Below are 22,766 nucleotides of genomic sequence, written 5' to 3'. Positions count from 1 at the left end.
TTGCTGTGCTGCCATGTTCATATTGCTTAATATATAAAACATTCGCCACATCAGATCTGGATTCATAAGCCAAATGGGACTATTTGTCAGAATGGCGCTTATACACAGGTGCAGGGAGTAGTAATTGTTCTGTTATTTTGCAATTTATCTGCCTGAAAATTCCAAGTCAATGCGGTTTTGAGTATATGAACTGAATTTTGTTGTCTATATTCTTTAAAGTACATGACTGTACGTGCATGTAGATCCACATTAATGGTTTGGTTTTATTATGCCCAAATTGCAGGAATTTAGAATTGGTGTCCGTCTGTAATGTTTTGTTCCGTACACACATCAGGCATACACTGAACTGGTAAAATATGGTCCCGAAATACGTATAGATATTGTCGTAAAGTATATGTCTGCTTTCCGTGTTACGTTGTTACAGGTGCAGTCTTCAGATGGTGGTTGTGTGTTTGTGTTTATGCATGCATGTGTGTGTTTTGTTGGTTGTTGTACACCACTACACGATACATAAAGGCAACAGCCGTGTAGCGACAAGGGTGCCTTTGGAAAAGGTTTTATAGGCATAATACATTCAAAAGGTAGAAGTCAGGTCCGCCCAATCTCCTTTATTGTTGCAACAATATAAACATGGGTGTCCCAGTGCGAATCCGGATAACACAAGTCTCTAAGGACGCCAGTCTCTTAGAGGGACAAGGTGTTCATTTTACACTTTATTGTTTAGAAATTATCATTTAAGCTATTAATTATTACATCAAAGGCCTGTGCAAGTCTATGGCAAACACGGAATGTATATTGAATGAAGTGAAGAACACAGCAAAATATTTCTTTTCAGCTAGTGAGATACGGGCGGGTCGACTTATCTCTCGCCACAGACTGGGAATAAAGGATACAGTGACGGAGCCTTGCCGCCAGTCAAGGTAACCCAACCCTCAAAAGGTTCGCGGTCATTGGCTATTCCCATGTGCCGTGTGCTGGGAGTCAACCCCTCCGCGTGATTGGTTATCTCTAAACACGTGGTCAGGGTGTGACTTGCAGCACACACTACAGCGGGTAGATTAGCTGAGGTGCACTCGGACCGACATTGATGTTGAGGTACGTGGTTAATATATTTCTCATATCAACATCTGGTAAATATTACATGTTACAGTTATCCTCACTGACTGGAGAATAGTATTTGTTAGTAGTCCTGTCGTGTGGAGGGGCGACTAAAAGTACTAGAGGAAACTAGGTTACGTCATTGTTGAGGTAACGCTTTACAAGATGGCGACTCTTTGCAGCAGTATCGCACCACTTTCATTCCACTGTCGAGCCGCTATTGTGCAATGTTCCTCTTTGAGTCAGTATAGTCTCGCTAACTAGCAAGATTTGCGGTACAACTCCATTTTACTTAATTCTAGCGCGTTTAGGACTCTTGACTTTCCATTCATTAGTTTTAGATCGTATCTTGTCACAAAATATTTTCAATAAATATTTTCCTTAGAATGTCAGGTCAGGTGGTAAAATTATATCCTTTATAAAAAAACTGCAAATACGAAAACGTCTTTTTTCCGTATATTGGACTGGCGGAAGCTGTCACGCTCACATTTTTTACTTACTGTAGAACAGTATCTATTACCTGGGTTGCCTTAAAGGACACAAGTCCAGAGCGGTTCATGTTTTGCGCCAACAAACTAATTACGTCGACTGGATGTCAGGTGGTAGGTCCCTGCTCCATCATCTGCGATGGACACGCGGATTGGGCAGCTGTCCACCTTGGCAGAATTTCTGCAGCCGAAAAATGGAACTATAAGAACGGTTTATGTCCATCAGATGCCGTTATTTGAAAATATGCCCGGTAGTTTTGTTCTTATTGTAATAAAGTATCCCAGCAAGGCAAGCTTTTTTTTGATTTTCCGATGTATGGATGTTATGATGACTAATCCAATTTGATTTTATTTCTGTTTTTTCCCTTGATTTTTAATCATGTCATGTCTATTAACCTATGATACTGGAAACTGACAATTAATTTATTTGAATCCGTAAACTAAATCACCCCCACTTTGCCATTGCTGGGATTTACTTAGGTAAATAGGTATATACAGTTTTAAACTTTAGTAAACAGCAAATGCTTTGATGTATTTATTATGCAACAATGAAGTTCCGTTCATATCCTCAAAACACCGTCGACCCCTAAGTGTTTTAGACAATTACAACCGCAAGCAATACACTCTTGCTTGCCAATGGTATAAGAAGCTATACCTAAACGTCGCATCATAAGAAATAAAGAAGTTGTTATCCATACAGTATGATACTTTTCTATTTTCTATTAAGCAGTACAGCGATTACTACTCCCTTGTTGTAACCCATGTTTGGTGGTATAAACCTACACTTGTTTTATTTGTCACCATTCACTTGATGGTCGCTCAGATTACCCGACAGATATTCCTAATTAGCATTTCTGCAGTAAATATTCAACATTATAAATTAAAATCTGAAGTGGGAAATGTATTACATGCTATGTAATATGCGCATAGGGGTGCAGCAAGACGGATTATCAGCTGACTTGAAAAAAACATCGATCAAAGGATTAACCGATAACTCCGTGATTGGTTCACTGGTTCATTCCCATTATGACTACTCCCAGTTTGACTACCGATCCAATACACAACCTGTGCCCGTAGAGTGGTTTTTAATTACTTGCTCTCGACCCTCCATCAGGTAGACTTTTTCACAGCACAGCGGATTTGTCAAAGGGTAGTGTTGATGTATGTAGATTTACTAACGTTTACTGAAAACACCCACATTATGTTGTAAAACGCATGTGTAAAAACAACGTCCTTTCTTTCAATGTGAAAACCCTGCAGGAAAGTCATGTGACCAGATGATAACAGACACATATGGAACACGTTTCTTTGTCAACTACAAATGAATGGCATATCATTCCATTAAGTGGATATTTGATTCCTCAAACAAGGTAATAGCCTGATATCATTGCTTTGACTTTAATCGGTTTTAATTTTGATCTTTGTATTTTGTTTTCATTCATTTGTAGGGTAGAATTCAACAAAATAATTCAACTTCATTTTTTTTTCACCATGAAGTTCAGACAAACAACATGCAGTAGGTTGCATCATGGGCGATTCGTGTGTGCGTGTGTGTGAGTGTGTGAGTAATATGATTGACTTAGGCAATCTACACTATGTCTAGATATTACAATCATTCACACCGTACATGCTTCTCTATAACATTCATCATCACTTTTTCACGCCACTATTACGCCGATTTAGGGCACAGCATAATTCATAGAACAAAATACTGGTGGATTTAGCATCCTTCTTAGCATTGCCTATTTTTTCATATTTCCATTGGCATGCTCGTCTGCACACCTGGTCTGGATGTAATGTGAATGTCATATGAGATCCCAGAAGCAAGAAGCACTGCAAAAAGTATACATTCATAAGCTTGTAAATCTCTTGTAAAGATTACGTTTACACTTCATTTACAAATTTTTAAAGATTAGATTTAAAATATTTCACAGTTTTGTAAATATTCACGAAGGGGGATAACTGGGGTGCAGTTCTAAATGATTGTGCGGTATGGGCTAAATGCAGTGTGTACGTTCTGCTATAGTGGGATTAGTGTGTCAATACAGATCCTGAAACAAATATACCCAATACAGCCCATGTAACAAGTCTAGATTACCACCGTTTCAAGAAATGAAGAAAGTCTCTGTACTCCTTTATGTCATATTTTATGAATATAATGTAGAAAAAAAATTTCTCGGTAAAAATAAGAGACGAGATGTTACTTGAATTTACCCATAAGCAATAATTAGTACCACGCTCCTTCTATAGTGAATAAACTGACGGGTTGAAATTTATTCTGCTGAGCTGTAGGCTGGTTCGACATATCCTTCTAATTCACCTAAGACATTGGTCAACGGAGTGGATTGCACAGGCGGTGTACTGTTGTTGAATTTGTTTGATTGTATTGTGTTGAATTTGTGTTGAGCTGTCCGTTTGTACGTTTGTATGGTATGTGTGAATGGGGAACCTAGCGCATTATTACATTGAAATCAAACTGTTCATTTGTCAGTGTCGCAGTGTTGATGAAAATGGTATTATACGGCAGTTTGTGTCACATTTTGGATAATCCCTTCAGCTGCTGGCGATTGTAGTCAAATCTAGCCATAATTTCAAGTTACAAAAATTCAACGTTTAAAAATATGGTAAGCAATATATTTATCTTAAATGCTTTGGGACTTAGGTACCCCCACAGGATCTCAGAGTGAGCGAAGATAAAATGTATAGTTTGTTTGAGTGGCGTTTTAGAAGTTGAGACATACAATATAGAACAATTTTTTTATGGACAACAACTTCTATATTTCGTGAGTGCGACGTTTCGATACAGATTCTTGATCCGTTGTCAAGCAAGAGTGATACATGAAGTGGAGGAGATGTATATATATATACTGTATATAACAATGAGACAACATAATTGACAAAGAAAACAACATAATTGCCATAATTTGTTAAGCAGTAACAAATGAAGCCAGTGAGTACACAAAGGTAGTGAATCCCAGGACCCAAAGCCGGATAGTACACCATTGAAATATACGTAAATAAAGTAGGAAATACATGCTATGATCGGATTACGTATGTTTCCAGAGATTTCCCAACTTTGGGAATATATTTCATACAAATCTATACCTTTGAAACATATGCTCGTCGTACATTTCCGTATGCACAAGCACCTCTTTCATGTATGCCATGACCGGATTGTCAGATATTTCCAAACGTGAATTGCAAAACAGATACCCCAGTAACTACATGCTCATACAGTATTTCGAGTGCATTCCTTTGAATTCCAATGGGTGCTGAAATTTCCGATTTCGTTCTAGGTTTACTCGCTTTCGAAACAAGTAAATTTACTTAGGTGGGGAAACGCATGTAAATTTAGAAATTTGCAAATGATTACACGCCATAGATAAGTATGTAACATACTGGATATCAGAGGTATGTAAATGAACGGTTCATACATCGTCATGTTACCTGTGCTCAAGCAAGATGATGATATGTTTGCATCATCTGAATTACTTGGTTCATGGAATTTTATTTTCACACATTTTAGTAAGTTTGAAATCAACGTCCACATGACCTCATTATTCTTATCACCAAAAGAACCTGACAAAGAAAGCAGTATTACGCAAGCTAACACGCCGTATTCCGCTGCACTAGCTCTTGCTACCAGTATCAGTTACGAAGAAAAAGAAGAAGAAGATTGTTTATTAAAGTGTCACAAGTTGTACATCATAAAAAGCATCATAAAATATAGGCATAAAATTGAGTACAACATCCGGCCAATACGGTCTATGAGACACTATATTTCATTGAACAACATAAGTTAAAATTTGAGGGATTAAAAGGTTCAGTGCTGAAAAAAGGGAGATGAGGTGCCTCTTTGTCCTCTAAAGTGTCCCTAGCTGTCCCAATAGAATAGCACTTTATCTCTCTTAGAGCTCAGCCAAATATGCAACACGTACCAACTCGTAATTTCTTAAGTCTATTCAGCTCACTACTGTAAAATATTGTTCGGCGGTACATAATTGGAATATGATTGCACTGCATGTGACCTTTCTTAATAGTCTCGCAGTGCCTGAACCATGTTATTTCTCCTTCCGCTCAGCCTTTGCTGTAATAACGCCATAAATCAGCTTTAAGTTGTCCACATTTGTTTCACTAACGCAAAAGTATGCGACAACAAAAAATGCCATATCAAATTATATATTCTGTGAGACATGAAATGAAAAATAGTTATTTTGTGTAGCGATTATGACCCGATAGCAGAGGCGGGTGCGTTCTCTGAGTATACCACAGGCATGTTGGATCTCAGTGCCTTTTTTAAATTCGTCTTGATTGTCCTGTTTAAATTGACGATCGATAAACTCAGATTGCGAAAGCAAATGTCACACAAGTAAATGTGATGTTGCAATTGTTGTACCTTTACCCGTCGGAGAAGTCCTTCTCAAAAGATATATATTCCGTTGTTTGGAGCAGGCCTATATGACTATTACGCCCCAATGCTGCTAAACAACTCTCAGACCTTAAGTCTGACATAGACACAGACCTCGCATGTTCAAGTTCACATCTGATAGGGGCCGAAAATATACTGAGTCAAAAAAGAAACTTCACAAAATGTAATTTGAAAAATGATGAATAATTTTTCTCTGATGATACATCTATGTACATGTATCCGAAATGGGATCCCTATCTTTCGACTCTAGAAAAACGTTAGCAAAACCCACTCAAACCCATCCAATCGTCGTGCAAATGACGCTAGTGCCAAATCAGGTTTTGCACGTGCAGTCGATCACGTGATCTTCACATCGAAGTTTTCTTCATATGCACGTGTTTGCATTGGCCTCATGAATTGAAAAAACACTTTTAAACCACAGTTCTAACGGTACTTGAAATGCCACGATTGTCAAATGTGCAACGTGAACGTGCCGTTGGCATGTTGCAAGCGGGGAAATAAATATTGACGTCGTACTGTGTATGACTTGCGAGGTCGTCTACAACAAACTGGCACCACTTCTGATCGCCCAAGGTCGGGTCGTCCACGTGTGACGTCACGAGCAGAAGACCGTCAAATCGTCCTACGTCACCTACGTGACAGATTTCTGCCGGCTACACGAACCAGGGCTGAGATGTTTAGAGGTCGACTGTCTCACAGACCATTTGAAATCGGTTGCGGGCTGCCATTCTCCATTCTCGACCTCCATATCGTGGGCCAATAGTTCATCAACGTCAACGTCTGCTGTGGGCCCAACGTCACTTCCGAGGGACCCAGAGAGATTGGAATCGAGTCGTCTTTAGCGATGAATCCAGGTTTACTCTCAGATTCGCGGACGGCAGGCATAGAGTCTGGAGACAACGTCGTGAACGGTATGCCCAATGTTGTGTACAGGAAGTCGACAGATTCGGGGGCGGAAGTTGCATGGTGTGGGGTGCTTTCTGTGGGAACAACCGTTCCCGACTTCTGGTCATCCGTGGAAACCTCACAGCTGCTGCTTACCGCAACCAGGTGGTCACCCCTGAACTCGTTCCTTTCATGGCGGCTCATGGCCCAGGTCTACAGTTCCAGCATGATAGTGCTCGGCCGCATACCGTGATGTTGACACGAAATTTCTTTCAAAACGCTGGAATCAACGTCATGGACTGGCCATCGAGGTCCCCTGACCTTAATCCAATAGAGCACGTTTGGGATGCACTTGGGAAACGGCTTCGTGGTCTTAGGAACCAACCTCAGAATTTGCAGGAACCTGGCGCTGCCTTGCAAGAACAATGGCGCAGAATCCCCAACCACGTGTTCACAAGCATCGGGCAGTCGATGAGGAGACGGTGTTTGGCAGTGGTGAATGCGCGGCGCGGCCAAACACGATATTGAACTGAGAAATTTCGCATTTATATTCTTGTGACCTGACATTCTGTATACCCATGTTTTGGAACGGCGGTGTAGCCTAATGGAACTGATTATGGCACTGTCAGTGTATCGAGTACATCACACAGATCGCAGCAATGAAATAATAACAATTTAACCATCTTAGCATCTCTTGTTCTTTTATAGTGCCCTGAAGAAAGAATGTGAAGTTTCTTTTTTTGACTCATTGCATTCATGTCGGAATAAATATACTATCTCATTATGTTATCGTTTTCCTAAGTAAGTGGAGTGCCTTCTACAACATTAGAGATAAGTATATCGCTGTCCTTCTGATATTGCCCCGAACGGAAGCTCTACCCATTTTAGGTGTGCCTTGCAGTTACAGAATAGTAGGGAATAGTCTTTAGACTTTTCAACTTTGACCAGGATTCTTCGAAACTTGTAACAGTCACTTGAGAAATCAAAAAGAGAAAGGGGTAGTTCGCAACGTACTAGCGACCCAAGTTCTTCTCCACCACTCATATAATTGAAAAGATACCCAGTGATTAGTGATAGCGTTGAAGCAGACACTATCAACTGCTGTAGTACTGCCACACCCAGCATCGTATTTATAGCTCTCTTACATAAGGTAAAATATAACAGGGTTGTTATGGTAACGATGATTTGACATACTATTTATTGTCTTACTCTTTAATCAGCGATTAGAATTGAAATCAGTTTTGAGGTCAGCATGCTAAGAGAAAAGAAGCTTTAAAACGAAAAGTATTGTGATCGAATGTATTGGCCTTTGTAAAGTTTCAAGCCACCTTCATAAAAACCTGTTTTCATGATAAATATCTGCTAATCCGTGGCATGATTCCGACCATATCATGAGCATGTGTTTGTGAATCATTACCAAATAGTAGTGTTACAAGGCGTCCATGCCGCGGCAACAACACATGCAAACGCACGAGAATTGCAATGTGGGCCCCTGCACTAATGATTCTCCGTCACCTGGAGACACATGTGATTGAGCGTATGTAGGGACGTAGTCTGTCATACAGACCCTGAAGCAAATATATCCAAGCCCACGCAAGTCTAGAAAATGTGTCAAGTGTAGATTTCCACAGCTTCAGGAGAATGTCTCAGGGCTCCTTTTATTATATTTTTCCTTTTTACTGTGAACTTTTTTCTCTGTAATTATGTTCATTTCAAAGACCTGTTTTTAGTCTAGTAGGGACGGGTAGAAGACAAAAGACAAAATAAATACTCGTGCTGTTATACTTTTGATTATATGTAAGGATGTTGAAATTTAGGCTAAGATATTTGAATTCTATTTACAATTAAAATACCCAAACAATGCTGTTGTCCAAATTTATGGTTTTCCATATCTTGTCCCAGTGTCTTACAGTCACAGAACGATATTATTTCCCCTTTCGCTCAGCCCTCACTGTAATGCTTACGCCCTACATCTGCCGACGCTGAATTCGCAAGTGGTGAGGCAACACGCTAATGAGGGGAAGGGTCCTGTACCATGTTTGTGAAATATCTATGATGCCTTACATGAAGTTGTTAGGTTTTTTTTGTTTTGTTTTTTGTTTTGTTTTCTTTTCTTAATGATCTAAGCAAGTCTAGCTATGTATGGCGTTACGTCACTGCTTGAAGAAAGGCTTCATTACAATTCTATTTGGTAAATATTAGTATTTCACTGACTCAGTCATATTGTCATATTGGAAAACACATGGCAACCTATACTTCAGGCACCCATGAAGGGCCACCTCCTCGTGGTGGGTGCTGGGTCACGCTAAGCGCCCTTCAACCCCCCGTTGTGGACCCGGGGGGATATTTGGTCCACCAACCCGTTTGCCGTGGGTTGCGCCCCTGTGTCGGTGGAGGACGGGATTCTGGTGGTTGAGGGCACTGGAGCCAGGAACAGTGTTCCTTTTGCCCAACACACCACTTCGGCCCTTACTTCACCTAGACGGGAGGTTGAATGGGCCCGGTTCAACCAATCGGCTGGTCATGCCAAGCCCTGTGCATTCTATTTTCTATTGCACAAATTTGATTTATTTAAATGATCCTGTTTTGGGCTTTGGTAAACAAAAAGATTTCACAAATTTTGAATTGACTTTAAATGAGAACGATTGTTACTTTTTTGCCTAGAGTCGTATGCCCAGAAGGCGGTGGCTCATGGGCCAATTCAGTGGAATAATTAAACTTTTAGTTTTTCTGCTGGAGTATATCATCTGAGTATCCTTGGTGCTGCAAGTCGGATATCCACTTGTTTTTAGCATTGTCTTTATGATACTCCATGGCGGGTGGGGAGCTCGGATGATGAACCTTCTACGCTTACTATGGACTACCAAAACCCCCCCAAAACGAAACAAACGTCAATTGGACAGTGATGATGACGACCAACGACCGTCTACCTCAATTGAATATTGGCCACGATTTTTAGTTCTCGAGACTCTTGACAAATCTCCTTTAAAATTAAACCCTTTTGCAGTGTCAAAGGGTGTACATGGTATTGCAGGTGAGGTCCGCAATATCAAACGATTGCGCTCAGGCTCTTTGCTCATCGAATGCAGCAGGAAACCGCAATCAACAAATTTGATGTCAACTCAGCTGTTTGTTGGAATACCGGTTTCGGTATCTCCACATAGAACTTTGAACACAAGCAAAGGAATCGTCAGAGACCGGGATCAACTATTTGCAGATATGAGTGAATTGGACATAGTCTCTGAAATGAAAGAACAAGGAGTGACATTTGTGAAACGATTCACAACACGGAAAAACTCTGAGACTAAACCAACAAACACTTACCTATTCCATTTTTCTTATCCAACTGCTCCAAAATCAATTAAAGCAGGGTATTGTCATCTCAACGTTGATATTTATATTCCCAACCCATTGAGATGTTTCAAATGTCAAAAGTATGGTCATGGTGTAAACAACTGCACAAATTCTATTACATGCGCTCACTGCAGCCAAAAAACCCATGTTACTGAAGATTGTGATAACAACTTTAAACAATGCACTAACTGCTCTGGTACTCATTCATCTTTTTCAAAAGAATGTCCAATCTGGAAACAACAAATGGCAATTAATAAAATTAAATTCACAAGGAATCTTAGTTTTGCTGATGCCAAAAAACTTGTTGTTCAGACACCAGAACCAAATGAGTCCTATGCTTCAGTTACGAGATCCGGAACACATCAACATGTAACTTCTACTGTGTCCACTTCGTCAACACAATGCCAGACTAATTTGACATGGGTTGACTCTGATGCACCCAAGCTCTACTCTCCTGAACAGTCAACACAAACCGTCGTATCAACATCCACAACAACTGCTAGAGCAGAAGTTGAATCTCGGCCATCTTCCCAGGAACAATCATCATCACAGTCTACTTCCAAACTTCCATCTGGAATTAATGGGAAGCAAGTGTCGAAACAGAAAAACAAACCAGTAAACGAATCGTCAAAAAAATACCATAGTGGCAGAGCCTCAAAAAGGGACAGAAGACAAAATCCAAATTTACAATAAGTTTGGATCTCTCGAAGACATGGATGTCTCTGAAAACATCCAGTACAGGGCTCATAGCTTGTCGCCCCAAAAACAGACAAGGGGTAGATCCCCAATCAACCCACCAAAGACATAGTTTCTTCACGTATTGTCCAATGGAATTGTAGAGGACTAAAGACCAACTTCAATGAATTACAGCTATTGATTCAGGATTTACAACCATCAGCTTTCTGCTTACAGGAAACCTACCTGAAGCAGGTGGACAATTTTAATTTACGTCAGTTCATTGGATATCATTCTTTTTCTCCTCCTGGTGACAGGGCCACTGGAGGATCTTCAATCCTTGTTAAGCAGGGTATTATCCATAGTCCTTTAACACTTAAAACTAATCTCCAAGCCGTTGCAGTGCGGATTACTTTTCACGTGGCTTTTACATTATGCTCGCTATATATTCCGCCTTCGTCAGCACTTCATCTTGCTGATCTCCAATCGCTCTATAATCAACTTCCGAAACCCTGTGTTATTGTGGGTGACCTAAATGGTCATAACCCGATCTGGGGTAGTACAAACACTAACACTAAAGGTAAACTAATAGAAGATTTCCTCTCAGATAATGATCTGTGTATATATAATGATGATTCTCACACTTACCTCCATCCTGCAACCGGCACTTACTCTTCTTTGGACTTGGCTCTGGCTGACTCTAACCTTCTCAATGAATTTGATTGGTCAGTCCATAATGACCTTTGTGGAAGTGACCACTTCCCAACTATACTTTCAGAAATAAACCCAGCTGATTCTCCATCTTACACAAGAGGGAATTTTTCCAAGGCTAACTGGTCCTTGTATGAAACTATGTGTAAATCAAAACTGAAAACTCATTTTTTCAGTGATGTAGCTGATCCTATTCAGGTATTTTCTGACGCTTTAAATGATATAGCTGATCATTGTATACCAAAGTCCTCTACGAGTCCACATGTGCGGAAACCATGGTTTAGTTCAGATTGTAAACATGCTAGAAAAGCGAGGAAAAAGGCAGAGAAATATTTTCGCCATCACCCAACTGTCCATAACTTGAATAAATTCAAAATACTTAATGCGAAGGCACGTCGTACCTTCAAACAAAACAAACGGCAGTCTTGGCGGGACTATGTGTCCAAACTTAATTCTCGAACACCTATGTCCAAAGTTTGGAATATGGTGCAAAGGATAAAAGGTAAAGGTTCAAGATCTGGTGTTCATCATCTGAAGGATGGTGACACACTCTTAACCAGTAAATCTGACATAGCAAATAAATTGGGAGAAACGTTAGCTCAACATTCATCTTCATCAAATTTTACACCGAAATTTCAAAAAACTAAAGAACACGCAGAAAAAAAGAAACTCAATTTTGCTTCAGATAATGGGGAGGACTATAATGAGGTTTTCTCCATTCATGAGCTGCATACTGCCTTGGGGCAGGCTCATGATACTGCTACAGGTTCTGATAATATTCATTATCAGTTACTTAAACATTTACCGGATTCCTGTTTAGAAACTTTATTAAATATATTCGATTACATCTGGACAACGGGAAATTTTCCTTCATCATGGCGTAATGCTGTCGTCATTCCTATACCGAAACCTGGCCGCGATCACACTGATCCTTCAAACTATAGGCCAATATCGCTTACTAGTTGTGTTTGTAAGACCATGGAACGAATGGTCAATAACAGACTAATATGGTACTTAGAAACAAATGAACTGATTACCGATATCCAATGTGGGTTTAGGAAAAACAGAAGTACCATTGACCATTTGGTTAGACTGGAAACTTTTGTGAAGAATGGTTTTATTAATAAACAACACACCGTATCTATATTTTTTGACTTAGAGAAAGCTTATGATACCACCTGGAAACATGGAATTTTAACAGATCTTCATAACATGGGTTTGAGAGGCCGTTTGCCAAATTTCATATCACAGTTTTTGACAAACAGGCATTTCCAGGTTCGAGTGGGATCCACCTTGTCTGAATTTTACGATCAAGATCAGGGTGTACCACAAGGCAGCATATTGTCGGTAACGTTGTTTAGTATAAAAATCAACAGCTTATCTAAAGTTTTAAACGACTCTATTGATGGGTCGTTATTTGTCGATGATTTTAATGTTTCATGTCGAGGTAAAAATATGCGCACAATTGAGAGACAGTTGCAAGTCTGTCTCAATAAAATCAATGATTGGTCCGAACAAAATGGCTTTAAGTTTTCTAAGTCTAAAACTAACTGCATCCATTTCTGTCGTAAGTATAAACCACATAAAGACCCAGACTTACATTTATCGGGTACTCCCATTAAAGTAGTTAAGGAAGCTAAATTCTTAGGTATCATATTTGACCATCATCTTACATTCCTACCTCATATCAAATATCTTAAAACAAAATGTCTGAAAGCTTTGGATCTCTTGAAAGTTGTCTCTAACTCTAAGTGGGGAGGTGATCAGTCAACCCTCCTACACTTGTATAGATCGCTGATCCGTTCCAAGCTTGATTATGGTTCCATCGTCTATGGTGGAGCTTGTAAAAGTAATCTCAAAGTGCTTGATTCTATTCACCATCAAGGTCTAAGACTATGTCTTGGATCTTTCCGAACTTCACCTATTGACAGTCTTTACGTTGAAGCTGACGAGCCTTCCCTAAAACAACGCCGAATTAAACTGTCGTTACAGTACATAACCAAGTTATATGCTAATAAGTCTAACCCTGCTTACAATTGTGTGTTTAATCCTCTGTATGAAGATCTTTACGGTAAAAAGTCATCGCTAATTCCACCTCTGGGAATACGAATTCAACCTTTTATTTCAGCTGCTAGTATTGCACTCACTAACATATCTCCTTTCCGCCTGCTCTCTTCTCCACCTTGGCAGTTGGTCCAGCCAAGAGTTGACCTGACATTAACCAAACTCAAGAAATCAGAAACAAATCAGTTACAGTATAAACAAGAATATAATCAATTAAGAAGTACATATAATACATATAAATCTATATTTACAGATGGATCCAAGGATGGTGGTGCAGTTGCTTGTGCCACTGTCATTGGATCCAAAACATTATCAACTAGATTACCAGATCACGCTTCCATATTTACAGCCGAATCAAAGGCCATTTTAACTGCCCTCAGATATATCAAACAGTCTAAACATAAGGACTTTATTATTTTTTTCGGACTCGCTGTCTTGTCTTCAAGCAATTAAAAACAATTCGTGTCAGCATCCTGTTTTACTTGACATAATAGAACTACATAATAATCTTGCTACTGGCCAATGCGACATCGTCTTTTGTTGGTTACCCAGCCATGTTGGAATCACTGGTAACACAGTGGCTGACTCTGCTGCAAAGTCTGCTCTCAACAAATCTGTGACACCACTTCAAATACCTTATAGTGATTATAAACCAGTTATAAGAAGTTACATCCGGGATCTTATGCAGAAGAAGTGGGACACCCAAGTAGGTATCAATAAATTACATGCAATAAAACCATCTATCGGTTACACCTACTTGGGTTGTCGGTCCAGATTTGAAGAGGTCATTCTACGACGATGCCGTATTGGCCATTCTCGATACACTCATGAGTATTTACTTAAAGGTGAGGATCCTCCATTTTGCATCCCTTGTGATGAGAGAATCACAGTCAAGCATGTCCTGCTTGACTGTATTGATTTTTCCATCACAAGGGATAAATATTTCAGTGTCAAAACAATGAAGGATCTTTTTTGTAATGTACATTCTCATTTAATTATCGCATTTTTAAAAGAAATTGAATTATTAGATAAATTTTGAACAATATGTTTTGTACATAGATAAATGTCATTTATTATCAATGGTAGAATAAATTAGCAAACTGCGATTGTTAGTGGCTGTATCCTCAAAGGGGTTAAAGTATCGTAAAATGATTGTCCTCCTGAGAGGATACGTAAGTCCCAAAACTTCCAAAGTCAATTTAGTTCAACCATGCGTTTTAAGCGTAGAATATTTGTTATTTTAAATTATGGCTAAATTCCCTTCCATCGCCAGCGGCTGAGGGTATGGTGTAAATCCAGCTAGGGCTCATGCAGGTAGCAAAAGTAATGTAAGTCCCCATGATCCCTAGTATGGTGATCTACCTTCAGTTGTTGGCGATCTATAGCCAGTTTTTATTTTATATTGTGCTGTTTTGAAATGATTTAACATTTTACACTGAACTCAAACTAGTTTTAATCCAATTGTGATATTCTAGTCGTTATACTTGTCCTTCGCTGGCAGGTTTTAAATATAGTATGTGACATATGTTTATTCTTATTACATAACTTTTTGTCGTCACAAAATGGTGTATGGCTGAAATATTGCCGATGTGACGTTAAATATTAACTCACTCACTCAGACGCGGTTTCTGAAAAGGTAGAGACAGTTTTTGATCATTTATCAAGCATTGACGTTGAACTCGACAACCTTGAGGCTTACAGTCGGCGGGACAAGGTCTTCATCTATGGCATACCAGAGAGTGAAAATGAGAAATCCATATATTGTAAGGAAGCAGCTCTGAATGTTTTAAATGAAAACGTTACTTTCAAAACATGGCAGTCATCTGACGTCATCAGGGCCGACCGTCTTGGCGTTAAACGCCCCAACTCGGACAGACCTCGCCTAATGATTGTGAAACTACAGGCATCTGACGACAAGGTTCGAGCTCTGAAGGCGAGAGCAGTCCTGAAAGAAAATTGCGAGTGACCTCACAACACGTCAACGTAAGCAACTACAAACGCTGAAAGGAACAGGTCAGTTCGGATTCTCTAAGAATGGTAAGCTCGTGTCAGTGCCCCGTACAGGTAGCTTGAAATCAACCGCGGATCAGCGTGATACGTCACGCAGCATAGGTATGATGATCTCAACACGGAGTCAGAACCGCAACGATGCCACTGCTCAGGGTGCAACTGCCTAGCAGTTTGGCCGAAGCCCTGAACAACCTCGACATAAAACCCTTCTCGTGGAACACCGCACGCAGTCCTGACGGTGCATCGTGTGATAACCACGCAGACGAACATTTTACTTTTCTGTGCTGGAATGTAAATGGTTTGAAAAGTAAAATCCAAGATTCAGACTTCATTGACTATCTCAGGAAATTCAAAATTATATGCTTAGTAGAGACATTTGTTGAGAATTTAAACATGAACTGGTTAGATGGATACGACGTATTCTATTGTCCTGCTGTTAAACTGTCTAAGTTTGGTCGTCTATCCGGTGGAGTATGCCTGTGCATTCACGAATCAATCAAGAAACTATGTATGTTGTCAAAATTGATAACGCTCTTTGTGTAAATTTGTCAAAAGAAATATTTTCCATCGACAAAGATATAAAACTGATATGTACCTATATACCTCCTATGGGTTCACCATATTATGATAATTGTAACTCAAGTTGCAACATTGATGAACTTGAACAACTCCTAGTTGATAACTTAACTTAAGTTCAGCAACTCTCATCTGATGTTATGTGGAGATATGAACGCTAGAACTGGTCAACTCAATTATCCTATTGGGTGTCCGAGTGAGATCTTTCAGAACTTTGGTTTATACTGTGACGATGATGACACCCCAGTCGAGAATCGTAAATCTCATGATAGTGCGGTAAATAGATTTGGTTGCATATTGCTAGATATGTGTTATGCTTTCCATTTATTCATAGTTAACGGTAGCGTGAACAGGGACATAAATGGTGAGTTTACATACTGTAGTGAGAAAGGTTGTAGTGTGAATGACTACTTTATTTGTTCCCCGGAATTATTCCAATATTTTCATTACATTAATATCGGTGAACACTCTGATTCAGATCATTTTCCACTCGAGTTATCCTGTAGCTTCCCCAAAATGACCCCTACATCAAATGTGTCTAATAACAACCCAACCATTACTGATAAGATATTTTGGAATGACTCATTCTGTACTACATTGCTGAATACTCTACGTCAGGAATTGGGCCATTCTGGTGAAAAACTGCTGATTAAACTTGAGGTTGATATTGATGGTGCTGTCAATGATCTCGTTAATACGATATTGAAATCGGCCGAATGTATGAAAAAGGCGTGCAAAGACAGTTCTAAATATAGACCGTTCAGCAGAAAATGTAAATTGGCCAAGAGAAATGCACGTAGAGCTTTAAGAAAGTTTCGACGTCAACGCACTGATAGTAACAGACGGACATACTGTAATGAGCGAAATATGTCCAAAACATGTTACAGAAACTTTAAACATGAACTCAATTGTAATAAACTAAACAGGCTCAGTAATTCTATGCATTGTCAGTCTACATTCTGCAAAGAAATTCGACATATCAGAACTAAATGCTCTCAACAAAATTCAATTTCCAAAACCGAGTGGCTCATATATTTCAGGAATGTTTTCGCAAATAATTCAGTGCTCGATTAGTTTGACCATGGCCAAGACATTTTAGAAATTTTGCATGATTTTAATGGGGACTATGATGAAGTTGATGAACTTGTACTAGACTCGCCTATATCGGATGATGAAATCACAAATGCAATTTCACAACTGACATGTGGAAAAGCAGCTGGTCCCGATAGTATCATTATTGAAATGCTTAAATGTTCTATTACCGAAATTCTTCCATTTCTCAACAAATGCTTTAATAGTTTATTCACAAAAGGAGTATTTCCTCGCAGTTGGTCAATTTCTATTATTGTCCCAATTCACAAGAAAGGTGACCTTAATAATCCCGATAATTATAGGGGAATATCTCTTATGAGTATTCTAGGCAAAATCCTCACTTTTATACTAAATACCCGACTCTCTAAATGGGCAAACGTGAGAGATAAGATACCTGAGAATCAAGCTGGTTTTCGTAAGCAATACTCCACAACTGATCATATTTTTACTTTGTGTGCACTGATTCAGAAATGTTTATCCCGTCAAAAACACAAAGTGTATGTAGCTTTTGTCGATTTTAAGAAATCATTCGATTCTGTAGATAGACACAAATTATGGTATTGCTTACGTAATGCCGGTTTAAGCGGGAAAATGTATACTATGTTAAAAGCAATGTATTCAAATGTAAAATCTTGTGTACGATGTGGTTCTGGTGTAACAGATTATTTTGACTGCCCAATGGGACTACGACAAGGATGCATTGTAACTCCGATTTTGTTCTCATTCTTCATAAACGAATTTTATTATGAGGTTATGCAAAAGGGTAAACATGGTGTACAGATGTTCCCAGATATGATAGAACTGTTTATGTTCCTATTTGCAGACGATGTCATTTTGATATCTGAAACTATTATTGGTTTGCAAAATCAGCTAAATTTTTCTTCAAAGTTATTCTGAAAACTGGAAGCTATCTGTAAATTTAGACAAAACAAAAATAGTCATATTTAGAAGGGTTGGTGATGTTGCATCTAAAGAGAAATGGTTTCTTCACGGAAAATCTGTTGCTATTGTTAATCAATATAAATATCTGGGGATAATTTTTTCAAATACGATGAGTTTAAAAAGTTGTGTCTATGACTTGTTCCTACGTGCAAAGAAAGCAATGATTTCAATTTTATCTATCTCACATGAATGTGGAATTTTAACTCCAAATATATTTTTCAAACTGTTTGATGCCCAGATACAACCCATTTTATTATATGGATCGGAAGTGTGGGGATTTCAATGCTACGATTACTTGGAGAGATTACATCTTATGGCTTGCAAGAAGTTTTTATGTCTTGGATCCGCTGCTCCAAATTGTATGGTTTACGGTGAATGCGGGAGATATCCTATGTATATTAATTCGCAAATACGATGCCTTAAATATTGGGTTAAGATTCTGTTAATGCATAAAAGTCGTCTACCAAAAATATCTTATAATATGATGGTTCATCTAGATAATATGGGTAAAATATCTTGGGCATCACATATTAGAAATCTTTTGTTATCTCATGGATATGGGTTTATATGGATAAGCCAGGGATGGGACGATGTCTTTATGCTTTTAAAAGAATTTCGTGATCGACCGGTAAACATGTTTCATCAGGAATGGCATTTCACTCTAGAAAGCAGCTCCCGTTACGAATTATATAGAGCATTTAAAAACCTATAACAACCTGAACTGTATTTATCTAAACTTACTTTTAAGTATAACAGAAATATATTTGTCAAATATAGGACAGGTTTGTTGGGCTTAATGGTAAATAGAGGCAGAAAACTGTCCATCCCAAAATCTGAAAGATCTTGTCCTTTATGTAATTTTTCAGTAGAAGATGAACTACATTTTACCCTTGACTGTCCATTTTATGAAGATTTACGTTACATGTATATCCCAGAACGTTATCTGTCGGAACCACCACTGATAGCTTTTACCAGTTTGTTAACAACTAATAATGAATCCACCCCACGCAATCTAGCTCTCTATGTTGAATATGCATTTATTCGTCGTAACGAGCACTTACAGTTAACCATGTCCTAATGTATGTAACTACCTCGTATAAGGGCTGGTGGCCTAAAATACAATAAACGATTGTCTTGTCTTGTCTAAGTGAGTGAGTGAGTTGAGTTTTCCACCGCACTCAGCAATATTCCAGCTATATGGCGGCGGTCTGTAAATAATCGAGTCTGGACCAGACAATCCAGTGATCAACAGCATGAGCATCGATCTCCGCAATTGGGAACCGATGACATGTGTCAACCAAGTCAGCGAGCCTGACCACCCGATCCCGTTAGTCGCCTTTTACGACAAGCAGTCGCCTTTTATGACAAGAATGGGTTGCTGAAGACCTATTCTACCCCGGATCTTCACGGGTCTGTCTTGTCTAAATGTACATATGATGTTTTTAAAGGATAGTCTCAGCTGACTCAGATGCTTTGCAGATGTTTTTCCCCACTCGTTCCATACCCGTAAAAATAATTTTCCATATATGTTTATAAGAAAATACTGTAAAGAAATAATGTTAGTCTGTGAATATTCCAAATTACTTGGTCTTTTTTCCCATTGAAGATCTGCAGACTGATACTTTAAAACTGGTATATGAATAATAATTGTTTGCAATCTGTACCAAATTTAGTTTTCCATCTATTTAGCAATTTTCAGTTTCTATTTTCTGGAAACTCTGTACGAAGGTACATTTAACAGTTTCACTCAATAACAGTAACACATACAGACATAAGTTTCGGCACTTTGATAGATTAATAAGTAAACAGTTATTCCATGATATCGGGATGCCAAAATGATTAACATAATTATGTAATGTATAACAAATTGGAGAGCAAAAAGCAAAAATGAAAACGCATGAGTAACAAATGCTGTCAGGTGGTAAACTTCCAGTAATTATCGAAACTGCGTAGTTACCTAAGCTTATGAACTAATTGTAATTACAAGAATTTTCTATAATCTACCCTAGAACTGGAATCAAAAGAGGTGTACACTTATGTATATTCCGTCGGGGAACTGACATTTTAGAAAACGTCCGTATGTGATAATATCTAGATTCCGAATAAAAAAGAGGTTATACCAAGTACGTATTTGCATGTTTACACATTAACAACAATATCACACACATGCACACACACACACACACTCCCTAACATACATATCGCTCTAGCCCATAGACCCAATATTTGAACCTTTTAAACAGGCATCATGTGTATGTCAAGAAAGGCAGGCACGTTAATAGTGGTGCTCAGTCATGGGTATCACTTCGCCATGTGTTTCTAATGATCTCCGTGCATTATGGCACATTACAGAACCACTGAAATACATGTTAAAGTAGTTTTAATCAAAAAGTCTGAAACAAATCCCTTGGTGTTCCAGCAGGAATACATCCAGTTATGTTCCAAGTATGACACCCATAGATCCATTTTCACAGACGGATCCAAGGATGAGGGCCAAGTCGCCAGTGCTACAGTCATTGGATCTAAGACTGTCTCCTCTAGGATTCCCGACAACAGTTCCATTTTCACTGCCGAGGCCAAAAAACTATCGTTTCAGCTCTGACCTATATTAAACAGCAGAAACATTCCAAAAACTTCATCGTTTTCACAGATTCATTATCTTGCCTTCAAGCACTTCAAAATGTTACTTCAAGTCACCCAATCATTCTGGACATTTTGGAACTTTACAACGACCTCTCTACTGCCCAATACGACATCGTCCTCTGCTGGTTGCCGGGTCACGTCGGCATAGCAGGTAACACAAAAGCCGATGCTGCAGCTCTTGACAAGCCCCTATCTCCAGTGCTAATCCCGTACAGTGATTTCAAACCCACTATCAAAAGCTATACTCGGGACCTCATGCAAAAACGATTGGACACTAAGTAGGAAGAAATAAACTCCATGAATTGAAACCAACAATTGGTTATACCTACTTGGGTTGTCAGTCAAGACGTGATGAGGTAATTTTACGACGATGTCGTATTGGCCACAGTCGATTTACTCATGACTATCTGCTGAAAACGGATGGGGATGGACCCCCCCATGTGTGTCTCTTGCGATGAGGTTTTCACCATCAAGCATATCCTGCTTGAAAGCGTAGACTTATCGTCTGCAAGGGACTCACATTATGATGCAACAAACCTAAAAGATCTGTTCTCCCGCGTGAGCGCTCATCTGATAGTGAACTACCTGAGGGAAGTTGAACTGTATCATAAATTGTAACTGTGAAATGTAGCTATCATAAATTGTAACTGTGAAATGTCACTAACAATTTGCCTGCCTTTAAATTTGATGCTATTACTTTTTCTGCTTTTAAATGACAATGTAATGAATATATGTTTTTGAAATAAAACTCATACCGAGTATGTACTTACAATGTTTATTAATGCAAACTTGTTCTCGTCACTATATGGCTGGAATAATGCCGATGTGACGTAAAACCCAACTTAACTCAACTCAACTTAAAAGTCTATGAAGAAAATCCCGTGAACTGATCTTGAGATATCGCTCTGACAATCTTAACATGCAGTTTAACATGCTGAAATCTTCGAAGTGTCGCCGTGATGTTGAAAATTATGTGAAGGTCACCAAAACCGACTGGAACTTGTTCCTTTCCTAGATGAAGCATGGTGTCAAATATGAAGAAAGTCCAGTGACCGACTCATGATATATCTTGCTCACAATCTTTACATGCAGGTTAACATGCTGAAATCTTTCAAATGTCACCGTGACCTTGAAAAGTAAGTGAAGGTCACCAAAATCGACTGGGCACTGCGCCTTCCTTCGATAAAGCTTGATGTCGAATATGAAGAAAATCCAGTGAACGGTTCTTGAGGTATCTCGCTGACAAGCTTAACATGCAGCTTAACATGCTGAAATCTTCAAAGTGTCGTCATAACCTTGAAAATTAGGTGAAGGTCACCAAAACGATTGGGCCTTGCGCCTCCCCTAGATAAAGCTTGGTGTTGACTAAGAAGAAAATCCAGTTAACGGTTCTTGAGATATCTCGCTGACAAGGGTAAAACGTTGAAGGTCAAGGTCACCAAACCTGACTGGGACCTTTCTTTTATTGTGTAGCGAACATAGGTACAGGATATGAAAAGAATCCAGTCAACGGTTCTTAAGATATTCCATTCGTTAGTACGGACAGACGGACGGACAGACGGACGGACGGAGCCTAATACTAGATAATTGAATTACATCTTGACAAAAATATTGCTTCTTAATTAGTAATCGACTTTTATCTTCTTGATCTGAGACCATATGTCTTTAGAGCAGAAAATTATATAAAATAGATTTTACATATCAAAGAAAAACACACCACCAGTAAAGTAACACATAACACTTGAAATGACTCGTGCTTAGAAGCAGCTCATTCATTTGATAAACATACATTGCTACAA

General features: G+C 39.0%; 1 protein-coding gene across 2 annotated transcripts in view; it reads left to right on the top strand.

Moving 5' to 3' along the window:
* Positions 1-1,022: 1,022 nt before the first annotated feature.
* LOC124286842 overlaps positions 1,023-22,766 on the top strand; it is a 199,570-nt gene continuing 177,826 nt past the window's right edge. The window contains exon 1 of one of the 2 annotated variants that reach the window (XM_046723282.1): positions 1,023-1,095. The gene's annotated coding sequence lies outside the window, so the exon portion shown is untranslated. The remainder of the gene's footprint in view (positions 1,096-22,766) is intronic. The other variant, XM_046723283.1, reaches the window with a different exon arrangement.

Source organism: Haliotis rubra, unplaced genomic scaffold (genome assembly GCF_003918875.1).
Source record: "Haliotis rubra isolate DU_JTF1 unplaced genomic scaffold, ASM391887v1 Scf393, whole genome shotgun sequence".
NCBI lineage: Eukaryota > Metazoa > Mollusca > Gastropoda > Lepetellida > Haliotidae > Haliotis > Haliotis rubra.
The sequence above is the reverse complement of the archived record's forward strand: the minus strand, read 5'-3'. Positions and strand labels throughout refer to the sequence as shown.